The 13,089-nt window shown below is 38.6% G+C and overlaps 1 long non-coding RNA gene across 1 annotated transcript in view; it reads left to right on the top strand.

Annotated features, from left to right (window-relative positions):
- Positions 1–13,089, top strand: part of LOC135575422 (uncharacterized) — a 43,521-nt gene that overhangs the window by 15,417 nt on the left and 15,015 nt on the right. Inside the window, exon 2 of the long non-coding RNA XR_010466205.1 lies at positions 9,735–9,800. This is a non-coding gene — a long non-coding RNA (uncharacterized LOC135575422). The remainder of the gene's footprint in view (positions 1–9,734; positions 9,801–13,089) is intronic.

Raw genomic sequence — 13,089 nt, forward strand, 5'->3', positions numbered from 1 at the left:
CAGTTTTGTTCTGCTTCTTTCAGTTAACTACAAGGCAAAATTTAGTTTGAAATGAATTATTTTGAAGTCATATAATATTGAAAGTAGTAGTAAAATTGTACTGAATGTTGGAGCAAAACATATTTATAGCGCTCAGCTTTACAACCATTGAAATCCATTAAGATTATCAGTTATGATAAACTCATGTTATTGAAGACCTTGACTCAGTGACTGTTATAAACTTGATGTAAAAACCTTATAATCTGTTATTTATCTCTTCCTCTCAGTGGATGAAGAGAGGACTTGACATCCAAATATTTGAACAAACTGAGAGTCTTTCCACAATGACTTAAAAGCAAAACTTTCTAAGGTTAACCACCCAGGAAGGGTTAAAAGTGATGTTAGCTCCATCCTCTCCCATTACAGTGGAGGCATGCTGTGCCATGGAGACAAAAACTGCTAAAGTACTGTAGTGCTTCTAATGGATGTAGCATTTTTAATAGGAACTCCTGTCATAATGAGACACACTAAAACTACTTTGGAATGGATTTCTCCTTTTTTTCCTCTTTTCTGAGCTTCATATTTAATGGTTTACTACCTATGTTTGTCAGATTTTCCTGATGTATTTTTAATAATCATCCTAATAACTAATTAAAAGTTATCTGAAATTTAATCTTTGTCTACTCTGCTGTAAGAATTAGCCTAATTTCCTAACCAGAGCTAATGTTCTTTGTAATTGTTCTGCATGTAATAAAATGGGCTATTGGAAATCCTGGAATAACTGTGAGGGTATACTTTCATACTACACACCTAAAATACTCTTAGAAGCAGAGTTCAGAAAATGAACTGATATGAATGATATTTTGTACAGATTTGTCCTACATTGCTGTAGTTGAAGGGAGAGAGTGTGCACCTTTGAATAAGGTGGGAGTTTCTAGCCTGATGGGTGATGACACTTATTTTTGTGGAGATCCTAGGGAAAGTAGGGCTTCCATAAGCTTTTCTAAACTGAATTCTCCAAATGCTGGTTGTGCTGCTTTTGTGGCTGGTGCCAGTTCTGGAAATCTTAGTGCGTCTGTGCCTTTCTGCAGCTGCCCCATGGCTCCTTGGAGCTCCCAGGTATGTTGTTTTGTCAGGCACAACTGTGTAGTACTGACTCGTTTTTCTTGTTTGCTATGGGTGTAAAAGTGGAACATTTCCTAAAATAAAATAGCATGTTGCATCATCGTCTAAGAAGCCAAAGAGAGGAAAAGGGGGGAAAACAAAAACCAACCAACCACCACCACAAACAAGCAAACAAAACCACAGCAAGAAAATAAACCCACAAACAAACAAGACAGCGTGACAGAGCACTGGACCAGGCTGCCCAGGGGGGTTGTGGAGTCTCCTTCTCTGGAGACATTCAAAACCCGCCTGGACATGTTCCTGTGCGACCTCACCTGGGTGTTCCTGCTCCAGCAGGGGGATTGGACTAGATGATCTTTTGAGGTCCCTTCCAATCCCAAACATACTGTGATACTGTGAAACAAGAAGAAAACCACAACAGAAGAAGACTGTAATTCTTAAGCAGATATAGCTACAGGATGGTGACTGCTGTGGGGCAGGGCGAAAAGGTCAGGGATTGATGCGTCTGGTCTCTCATTTGCCATTTTCTGTGCCTCGGTTCGTTGATGACTTGCACAGAACACAGGCTTTCTCAGTGGTTACTGTAAAGGTCTGTGTACTTTCTTTTTTACAGTAACCCCCTTATTTTTATGCTTTCCAGATAGCCTCCTGTACCCAGAGATCTGCAGTAATTACTCACATTGTGCCTGTGCTTTCTCGTTTCTCTGATAAACTCAGATGTCTTGTTTTTTCAATAAAGCAGATGATTTCCTTGAGATAATGTTTTTGTTGGAACACAACTGTGCTTTCATTATCTTCAAGAACTAAATTCTTTAACTACGACTCTTAAAATAGTAGTAACTTACATATCACAGCCAAAACCTCAACATTCCAGAAGTTGATTGATGTTTGGTGATAGGAACGTCCTTATTAGAAATACAAGAGGAAAATTGGAATTTCTTATAGTTTCGCTCTATATTTGTAGTTTAGTGGAAACAGTTTAATATTTGTTTCCTGTAACAAGATATTGCATTCTGGCAAAGCTAACCATTCTAGAAGTTTATCTTTTCCCAGTAAATTCATATTTTAGTGTAGCAGATTTTGTTTTTTGAATCGAAACAATGCCGCTAAGAAACCTTCCTGGGGGCTGCATGGGGAATAAATAGAGCAGGTAGGAGTGGAAGCTCATGTATGTAGATATAGGGCTAGAAATGTACTTCAAGCTGACATTGACTACAGTTATTTCATTTACATTTACTTCAGCATGTTCTCAGCCCTTTGAACTATGTGTAATAAAATGTACCTGTGCCATGCACAATACTGAGAGATTAATGCAGCTAGTTTGCTAATAATTTGCTTGTCCCGCTGCACATTTTGGAGATGCGCCTCTCAGTGTCAGTAATTGATTCCAGTAATCATAACCTACCAGCTGGTGTGTCACAGCCACAGTCACACCTGGCAGTTATGCTGTTACACTACCAATACAACCCACTTTTGTCCTACAAAAGCTAAGCCATCATTTTGATTATCAATACCATTACTTTTTCTTTAGTTAAGAGATTGATTCCTTTAACATTGAGGAGCAGAAGAAAGAATCTTTTTAGAGATCAATAGCATTGCACTGTTTTCTTGCCTCAGACGATCCTAATAAATGCAGTTTTAGATTGCTTATCTTAATGACTCAACATCTTAGGTAGAAACAGCAAAAATGTCTGTATTTAAAACTTTTTTTTTATTATTTTAATATTTTTTTTTAAATTAAGTGTCTTCAGAATTTACGTTGTCTACTTGCCATTAAAGTGCTTTAAAATTCTGCAGTGAGCATCAGTTTGGCTGCAGAAGTCTTACTGCTATAATTTTTCTGTGTTGTGTTGACATTACATTCCAGTAGTTTAAAAAGCAGCATCAGAACACCTCAGGTTCACAGGTCAAATTAATTTGAAAGCTGGATGGAGCACTGAATGCTATTAATGGAAAATTGATCTTGAGAGATAAAGCTCATTACCTAGGAATGCATAACTGGAGTATTACCTCAGCATAGGTCTCTCTGTGTCCTCTATAGGAGTAAAGTTACCAAATACACAAGGAATTTTTCTTTATTTTCTTTGGAAGGACTTTTAGAGGACGTTGCAGTTTATTTGTGTTCAAAATGGTAAAGAATCTTTTCTGTGTTTGAAGGAGAAAATGAAAATCCATCCAGAATTTTCTTTCAGTATGAGCTTGTTAAATAAATCCTTGAGCAGAGCTGGTGCCCCGTCGGTTTGGGGCCGCAGCGGTGCGCAGCTGCTCCGCGGCCGGAGCGCAGACCCCGCACAGCGGCAGCAGGGCTGTGCTAGCTACTTTGTTCTGGGGTTGAAGTTGTGTGAGCAAGCTGCTTTTCAGCTGTGCTTCTGTCAGCATTTCCGCTGTGCGTGTGATTCTGTGTGTGTATCTTAACCTCATCCTAGATGCAATTGATAAGCCCTTTTGTGTTGGGCCTGTCACTCAGGAACTGTGTCATTGAACGCTATTACCTCTACAGGTGCCCAATCAGGAGCAGTGGCGAACTGGAGCTGCTTTGTCTGAAATACTCAGGCTAACAAAGGAGGAACCATTACAGCATATTACGTGTGAAAAGAACTTTCTTTGGGCTCGCTAAGTGGCACAATTTGTTTAAGAACTCCACCGAAGTGCCCTAAGTGGGTTCTTAGTGCCGCCCTGGGGACTCTGGATGGCTCCCCTGCTGTGCCCCTTTGTTTAACTCTCTTTCAGGAAATCTCTTCTCAAATATTCATTTCAGTTAGGTTACTAGCATAATTTCTGTCTCACCTCCGTTGCAGTCCTTTACCCCTGGTTTACTGGCAAAGGGAAGCATTGTCCTACTAAAGATGCGTCTATGTGGGATTATTTCATTTTATGGTTATATGGAACTTTTTAAAATAAGTGTTCTTTCTATCTGGGAATGAAAACTTACTGATGCTGGTAAGAATAATACTATCTCCAGTGGTGTTCTGAGTGGCTAGTATACACAGTGATAATTCCCTGGTGTAAACTGATGTACAGCAACTGGTGTACCTCTCATCGCTCTGACATAAAAATCAGGTTGATAAAATTCAAAAATAGCAGACAGGAACTGCAGTGAGCTGCTCACCAGAGGTTCAGATTTGCAAACAAGGTGCCACAGGCACTCATGAAGAATGTAGCCTCTCTACCTCTTTTTACCCAAAAGGGTCATGTCCAAATCCTTTCACCTTTAAATCACATTGCTTCTTGCTTCACTATTGCATCTTGCCCTTGTTCCTAGTTTGTTGCTGCCTTAGAGGCTTCTGTTGTTCCAGAGACTAGTACATTTATTAAGAGAGATTTATTTGGAAAGGTCAGACTCCACATTACCTCAGAATTAGGTTCAGTCTGCAGAATAATGATTTCATTTAGAACACTGAGGTTCTTCAGACATTGCTTGTTTTAAAGTATGACTTTGAGGAATCAAACATATGCCAAGGTCTGGTAAATAAGTGAATCTCCATTCTGCTGAGGGCTTGTGAAGCACCGGAAGCCTTAATGTTTGGTTTATTCTTTTACACTAAATTTGGACTTCAGTAAAAACCCCTATGTATCATTGATACTTAAAAAACATAGCACATCTCCCTGAAATAAACTTTCTGCTCCAAACTAGGATTCAGATTGCTTCGCCTTTCCTTTTTTAGGAAGAGAAAAGATTATAAACATTCAATAGACACAAAATCGAAAAAAAAATACTAATTTCTAATAACTGTGGATGTTAGTCTAATCACATACAGATAATATCAACAAGCTTTCTTCTTGTCACTCTATAAATCAGTATCTGTTGCTTTGTGTTACAATTCATTATTGCTTCCCCATAAACTCAGTTTCTTTTTTAATACTTGCACCATGACAAAAATAGAGCAGGTGCAAAAGTCCAAATTTTGAAGTCTGATTTAAATCCTGATTTCATTCACCTGGACCTCATTCTACCTATCACAGGGCTTTAGGCATAAAGTGCATGTTTATATATTTAACAATAAAGGAATTGTGTATATTTAGCATAGGAACTGTAACTTTGTGTAGCAGCATCTGGAAATTCACATATATGAGGAACTGTAGCCCTGTGTAGTAGCATCTAGAAATTCACATATATATTCCAGACACAGTATGAACAGAGATCAAAAAGAGACTCTACAGGCCTCTCGTTTAAGTATTTGACAGTGTACAACGGATTTCGATGTACAGGAACGCATGAAACAGCATTAGCTGGCTATGGTCTTATAAAATGAGTTGCTTGTGCTTTAAAACTTTCATGGACATCACAGTGTGGTTTCAAGATGTGTTTGAAGATGTATAATGGAATAATTTGGTGGATTTGTATGAGACTTCTTCCCAGTGTGAGAGCAGTAGGGGAGAAAGTGCTTATTTAAAAAGTACCAAGCAGATGAAAGATGTTGGGGTCGTGCGCTAACCTGAGGCAGGGATTGACCTCCTAATACTTGGTGAGAGCCAAGTAAGACGGACACAGGCTGAGAAGGGCTTTGAACATGAAGATAAGTAGTTCTTGTTTGAGCTAACGGAGGAGGAGGAAGTGCCTAAAGAAAGGGCACATAGGAAAAACAGTTATGTTAGGAAAATGTTTTCAGACACTAGTAGGAAAGATTGCATAATATCTGTATTCTGCACATCATGCAGAAAAGTTCTGTAAGGGTTTGGCATACTCTAGAGAGAGACTGGATTTATAAAGAAAGCCCTGAGCCCCAAGGAAATGACAGAATAGGGGTGCCGAGAAGATTGTAAGTACTTTTTTGTTTTATGGGAGAGACAAGGAAGATGTTAGGAATAAGGGTTTGAGAGATCTCAGTTATATAAGCAGTTCTATGAAAGTAGAATCATGTAGATCCGTGAGGAGGGGTCACAGATGCAGCTTACTGTTTTAGTGTGAACAAATGTAAGTCTGGAGTACAGAGAAGAATGATGAGACATCGTAGTTTGTGCCTGAGTTGTGTTTGTGAAGGAAACATTTGAGACAATGTGGGAAAGGCAGAAGGGCAGAATGTTGAGAGACTTGTGCCAAATGTTGCAGAAAGGGTGAGGATGTGAAAGATTAGAGGTATGAAGAATAAATATCACAAGAAGTGAACCAGAGAACTGAAAAACAGAAAGGATTTGAGAAAGAACAATACTTTGTGTATTTGGGTTTGCTCCTTGTTCTCTTTTTTCTCTCTACATATTTTACACTGTGTTGTCAGGCTCTTTTTCAGCATTTTCCTTCTTGTTTAAAACTGCAGCTGCTGCCTGTTTGTAGTATGTGACTTCAATCAAGATGTGTTGTGCCAAACTTCTTATTTTCTGCTTTCTGTGTCACCCTGCATTCCTTCTTTAATATGTTTTTAGCCTACATTTCTTTTGACACCAAATCTAAGTTTCTTTTACTTATTTGAGAGCTCTTCTGCATACTGGCTTCCTTTGTCTACTAACATGATACTTTGCTTCCTTCCACTTTGGCAATATCTGTATTTCATTAAACATCTTGAAGACTTCTTACTGTCTCTTGAGCACAGAACACCCTTCTGAGGCCAAATCTCTTTATTTTTTTCTACTCTTATTACATACAAGCAGCACAGAAATCACCAACTCAAAATAGTCTTCTGCCTTAATGTTCGTAGCAATTATGAGTTACTGGAGATAGAATGTCTCCTTCCATCCCATTTCAGGATACTAAAATGAAAGCTAAATAAAAGTTACAGAACTATTGAAATTCCTGCATCAAAAGCTTACTTCTTCACTACCCTAAACAGCATATTCTCATTTATGTCTGTTCAAAGTGAATGCAAAATCATAATGTAAAAGGACTATTTAGGATTGAAGTTGATTGAAAATAAGACATGAAACTAAATGAGAAAAGAAAAAACAATATCAGTTGCCCTTACCATTAGCACGTAACAATCTGTCATTTTGTCAGTGACTGAAGGAAACATTTTAACGAAGAAAATCAGTGAGATACAAGTAGTATGTGAATTATAATTGAAAATTGCTTGTTTTGAGACTGACCCTTGAAAGCTCAATAAACACAGTACTGGGTTTTCTAGTCCAGTTGGGATTTTATATCTCTCCCATCACAGTGGTGTTTGGGCATCTGTTTTGCTTAAATCCTGCGAAATGATTTACGGATACTAAATAGACTTCAGCACACCTGCATTATTTACAGTATTTTATGCTTAGATCAACTCTAACACAAAATGTGACTTGCCAAAAGCAACAGAGATCAATGACTGAGCTTAAAAGTAAAATTCAGGAAGCCTCTTTGCCAGCTTCCTCTCTATGCACCAGACACCAGTTATTCCATGAATATGTGATTAAAAGATTCTTCTAGTGCATGCCTCCACTTGAAAAAAAACACAGAACCAAACAACAACTGAAAAAAACACTCTCCCTGGAACCACTTAATAACATTGAGGTGACAATTTTTTAGTTGTAAGTCAAAATGAATGAGCATGTTATTTGCGATCCCTGTCATATCTGTTTTCATTCCTGAAACACAGCCTGTCACAAGTAAAATATTTAGTGGACAGTAAAATGAAATCACTTGTTATTTATGGGAACCTATGAACTCCGATCAAGGAGGAGAACTGTTGTCCAAGCTGGCACTAAAAATGAACGTGAAGCCTGAGCCTGCCAGCTTGTTTGGTGCTGCCACCTACCATTTGACCAGGACACATTTGAGCTCTGCTTGGGCTTAGCAACTCCATTCTCTTCTTTTTCTCTTCTAAACCAACCTAAGGTCAAAAAATAAGGGGCACCTCTGCTTAGGAACAATTTTATATCATAAAATTCAATCAAGGTTCTTTTATTCAGAATATTAATCTCTCAGACACATATCACAAAACTTAGAGCAAACCTGGCCCCTGTTGCATCTTGTGTCATTCTGCAAATGACTCTGAAAAGCCTATCAGCAAAAAGTGGTTGGGAAGAGAGACAGCACATCTGTCAAGTGGCAGTTCTAAACATGATGAACGTGATATTTTTGTTTATCTCCCTCTGTGAGCTCAGCCCTTTGAGGAGGCAGTGAAATAGATTTGGGCAATGTCAATCAATAAAATGAAAATCACCTTAAAGGGTATGTTATAAATGCAACAATAAGAGATTAATCTCTGGCACTCAAGAAAGGGTCCAATTTTGGTTTTATTTAAGGCGGCTGCAAAACTGTAAAATGGCAATGTTTGAAAAAATATATCTTTCTAGATTCGTTCTTGTTGAGGTGACAGCAGTTCATTGTGAATTGCAGTGATTTATCCTGAAACAACCTTAGCAATGAAGTCATGCAGATTCCAAGCTAGTTTTCAGCTTGGTTTGCTGCTGAATACAAGCAGAAAAGACACTGATCTCTGTTGTGAGTACTTTGAGGCCATTATTTGGGCTTTAATTGCAGTCAACACCATCAGTGGTGTCTAAAATATTGGCATCAGCTCACTGCACTAGTCTGTTTGCTAGGATCCCTCTAGCCATTTTTTAATATATTGACCTTCACAGTTGCAATGTCTGGTGTAGATAAGGATGGGATCACTCTTCTCAGCTTCTTTTGCTCTTGTGTGGTGGTTGGTGGTTTGACTTCTTGTTTGCTTGGTGTTTGTTGTTGTTGTTTTCTAATTTGAGATTTGATTATTTTCCTTCTTTGCCATAATTTGTCATTTAAATCTTACATGATTTTTTCAATGAAGACTTTTCCAAACCTTTTTCTTTCCAAGTTAAAATTGTGTTGGCATAACAAAGTGATCTCCTGTCAGTGACTTTATCCAGGATACGTCTGCTCTCATCATTCCTGGACATGGTGTTAATTAGATTTCTCTGAAGCCTCTCTAGCAGCAGATGTTTTAGGCTTACCCTTTACCATGTATCCAAGAGTTCAGAGACAAACTTTCCTAGGCAGAAACAAAGTTGTTTGCTGCCATTTTAGGTGTTTTGCTTTTCACAGATCAATGAAACACTGTCCCCAATTTAATTGCAACATAAAGCAATTCATCTCCCTCCATTAATAGTATAGTGCAGTGATATCTTCCCTGCTACCTGAGTGAATATTTTGAATATGTTCCCAGGTTTTCGTGCGCTACTTTGAACCGAATTTCTTGATGCCAGGCCCTGTAGTGAGGCCGGTGCAGTGCTACCCCTGCTTCTGGTCCTCTTCCTCTCACACAGTGGACTCCACCAAACTCACCCCATGACTGCAATGGGCGAAAATAAATTGGGACATGATAAAGACAGAGAATGTTCTTATGTTAAGATTTCTTGCTTTGCTTTTAAGAATGGTGGGAGAGAGTTGTTTCTTAGACAGTGCATTCATGTTATTTATTACTGAGTTACCGTCCCATTTTATAATCCTAACACAGTGTATTAACGTGGTTCAGAAACTCATGAGACTTACGTTCGCTCTTTTTGCAACAGGCGCCTGTAGAAATATTTGTTGCTGGGTTAACATTTAGGACTGTATAAATGTAGGAGGAGTAGTAGTAAATGTAGTAGTAGTAGTAATAAAATAATTACTCCTGCTACCACATTCAGCCCTTTGACGGCAACAGCAAAGTTGATACAGCCTCTGGTGAAAATGAGTTTGATAACCCCTGGCCTAGTTTATTTAGTTGTTTAAAATCTGTTTGTTTCTTTTTCAGAAGCAGCAGTTCTGTGTTAACTTCTTCAGGAGCTTAGAAAGACCATCCTCTTGCTTCAGAGAAAAAGTAAGAAAATAGTTGTCTTGACACTTTTTCTACCTTACTTTTCACTGCCTCCTAGCATAGCTCAACATGGGTTCCTCCTGGGAAGCCTGGTGTTCAGACTAAAAATGCATTGCATAGTGGAAGTGCTTCCAGCACCTGCAATGGACCTCCTGTTCATGATTTCAGCCAAGTAAATCTGAGGAGCTTTCTGTAATAGGTAGTGCTGGTTCTCTATTGAGGAATTTGGAGAAAAAAATTCTTCACATCACCAGTTTGTTCTGGGCAGTAGTGGGACTGGTCAGTTATTTCCACCCCACACTCCCTTCCTGTTTCATTGCAGCAGTACAGAAACCTGATGGATGGATATGGTCATAAAATGCAAGTTGTCTGGCAGTGCCCCCTCCAGACGGTTGTTCAGCAGAGGACCCTGCTAACTGAAGTGTAAAGGGTGCATTGACAGCTAGAGCCCTTGCTTTACTGCCTCAGTGAAAATTCAGCTGCTTATGTGCATGTTTGGTAAAGCAGTACCCTGAACAGTGCTGTGACAGATTTATAGGTTTAAGGACAGAGGACAACCATCTTCTAGAAGGCAGTTGGTTTGCACAATACAAAATGTTGCAATTTGGCTCTTGATATGTAAAAATATTATGTTGAATATAGTTCAACATTTTCTGCCTTTCTTTGTGAAGCACCTGAGACAAAGCGGTGGCTTTTATTTCCACAGAAGGCAGTGGTGTTCTGAATAATGCCTCGAAAGCACATCTTTTTGGTGCAACATTTCTTGTCTATAATTTTGGTTTGCTGGAAGAGTGCCGAGAAAAGAAAGAAACGGGGATCAGGAGGAAGGGAAAAGACAGCAATGAACGCTGTTGTATTTACACTCAACAATGTCACAAAATTGCCAGTCTTAACATATTGCTGTGACATTCTGCTACTGCAGACATTTCTTTCTTTCTTTTTTTCGTGATAATGAAAATGAAATACTATTTCACCTTGAAAGCTTTACTTCTGCAATGGGATTTCAACCATAGTGCATTTGTCCAGAAACCACCAGACCTTGAGATGCATAAAAGGTTTGACAGTTGTACATCGATAAGCTCTGGTGCCCTATTCTCCTGTGTTCCTACCTGTCTTATGTTGTGTGAGCAGGCTATACCAGCAGTGTGATTATTGCTACGTGTATAATGTAGTTGACCCATGATCACAAATAATGCATTACAAAGAAAAATAGGTGGTTTGCATGGTCTTAAAAATACAATTATTAAAAACCAACCAAACAAAAACAACAAAAAAACCCCTACCACAAATCATAAAATCTACTATTAATACTAGTTGGCGTACAGGTGTGCTTGAACCATTTTGAATTAGCTCAAGAAATTATTATATTTTTAATGGCTCACTCTGTCTTGGAACAGGGATAAAATGATAACAACTACTTTCCTTCCATCTAACTGTTACACCAGCCCCTACAGCAGAAGATGCAACTTGTAAGTAGTATGGTGTGCTATGTAATTTATTACCATACAGCTTGCCTACAGCATATACTAAATCTTCTCCATAACTTACTTATCAGTGATACTAAGTTTGAGGTGTTTTTTTGTTTGGTTGGTTTTGGTTTAAGTGGTAGCATTTATTTTGATTTGTTAAAATGTAAGGTTTGGAAGCAGGGGTTATTGATGTCATCTCATATGCTATAAAGTATACAGATACGTTGTGATGTTAGAACTCCTTATGTCCGTTCCTAGTGAGGTGATCACTGAAACATACAGATACTTCTGAAGGTTCTTAGCGTAAAAATAGCAGATTTATTTCAACATCAGTAGTGAAATGTGTCTTTTCCCACCACTTCATTCTTGAAAAAGTGTGATCTCTGGGAATGTGATACTATTTTGCCTGATATTAAAGAAGTAAACAAACAAACACAAGCCAGCTCAGGTGTTCAGCAAGGTCAGTTTCAGCCAAGCAGCTCAGACTCGGCAAAACAACAAAACCGCAGTCTGGTGTGAGAAAACCCAAAGTGTACGCTGAGTGTGGCATTGGCTCTGTATGCACTGAAGGAGGTTTAAGTTAACCCGATGGAGCTGGATCAGTCACATGGCTTATAGATAAGCTGTTGTGTTCTGCGTGGCTTTATGCTCTTTGCTGACAAACCTAGAATTATGCCTGATTACAACAAACAGGTGTGTACAAAAGCCCTTTGGCACTGAAAGAAAAAGGTAGAAACAATCTTTACCTGTAAGAGTTGGCAAGATGTCCACTTGCAAGGGCTTAAATAAGTTATATGAGAACTCGTACTATCCATTTTAAGAAATAACAAAATCCCTATTTTGTTATTTCTTGTAAAGGACTTTAATGGTAATTAATTCAGGAATCATCAGTCACTTACTAATGGAGAAGTAGATAGGTCTGTAGCTCCTAGCTTCGATTAACAAAGAAGAAATTTGCAACAAAATAAGTGCAAATGCTATAGAGAGGTGCTATAGAAAATTCATGTTGAAGAAGTTCTTGTGACAGAGTTTGAAAAACAATTGTGGCTTCCTGAATTATCATCAGTGGGATAGTTGGAAGAATTGGTAACAGCTTTGCAAACACTTCTGAATGTTCTTACGCTTTGTGCCTAGAGGTTTAGCTTTGGACTTCAGGCTTATGTCCTAGGAAATACATGTACAGATTCAGCAGTGAACTCTAATCACGAAAGATCAGTTGTACAGAGAGGTTCTGTTCAGATGTTTCTTTAACCTCCTGGTGAGAAGGGCTATCCTGTTTCCCCTCAGAAGTACAATTATAATGCAATATAATGCAAATGGCTGATGATCACATACAAGTGCAACTGTTGGAGAAGATGAGGTTAAAACCCCTCGTCTTTACCTGAAGTGGCTAATATAGGTCCTTAGACTTGTGTGAGAGTTATTTCAGAGCTGTGTGCCAGATTCCCCCAATGCAGACTCTTCAGATAATCTAGTATGCTCTGCGTAAGATACCATAAAACTTCATCCAGCTTTTATTGAGTCAAGTAACATGTTTGTCTGAAGTGTCTCTTCTAGAAAAGCATGAAACCTTTAAAACATGGAGCCTGTCTCATTTCCACAAGAGGTGGGTTCTAATGGATCACTGGACTGTGTAAATGAACGTGTTTCAGTGAAACGATGAGTCTGAATAAGTAATTATTTGCATAAATAGATATTAGGAAAAATCAGGCTGTGAATAGGAGAGAACCTGAGTAGTGCTACTGCTGAGTAGCATTGATTTGGTGAATTAGTTACACCTAGAGGTGGGAAAGCTTTGGTTTGGTTCAAGCATGTAGCTGTTT

This window comes from Columba livia, chromosome 14 (assembly GCF_036013475.1).
Source record: "Columba livia isolate bColLiv1 breed racing homer chromosome 14, bColLiv1.pat.W.v2, whole genome shotgun sequence".
Classification (NCBI taxonomy): domain Eukaryota; kingdom Metazoa; phylum Chordata; class Aves; order Columbiformes; family Columbidae; genus Columba; species Columba livia.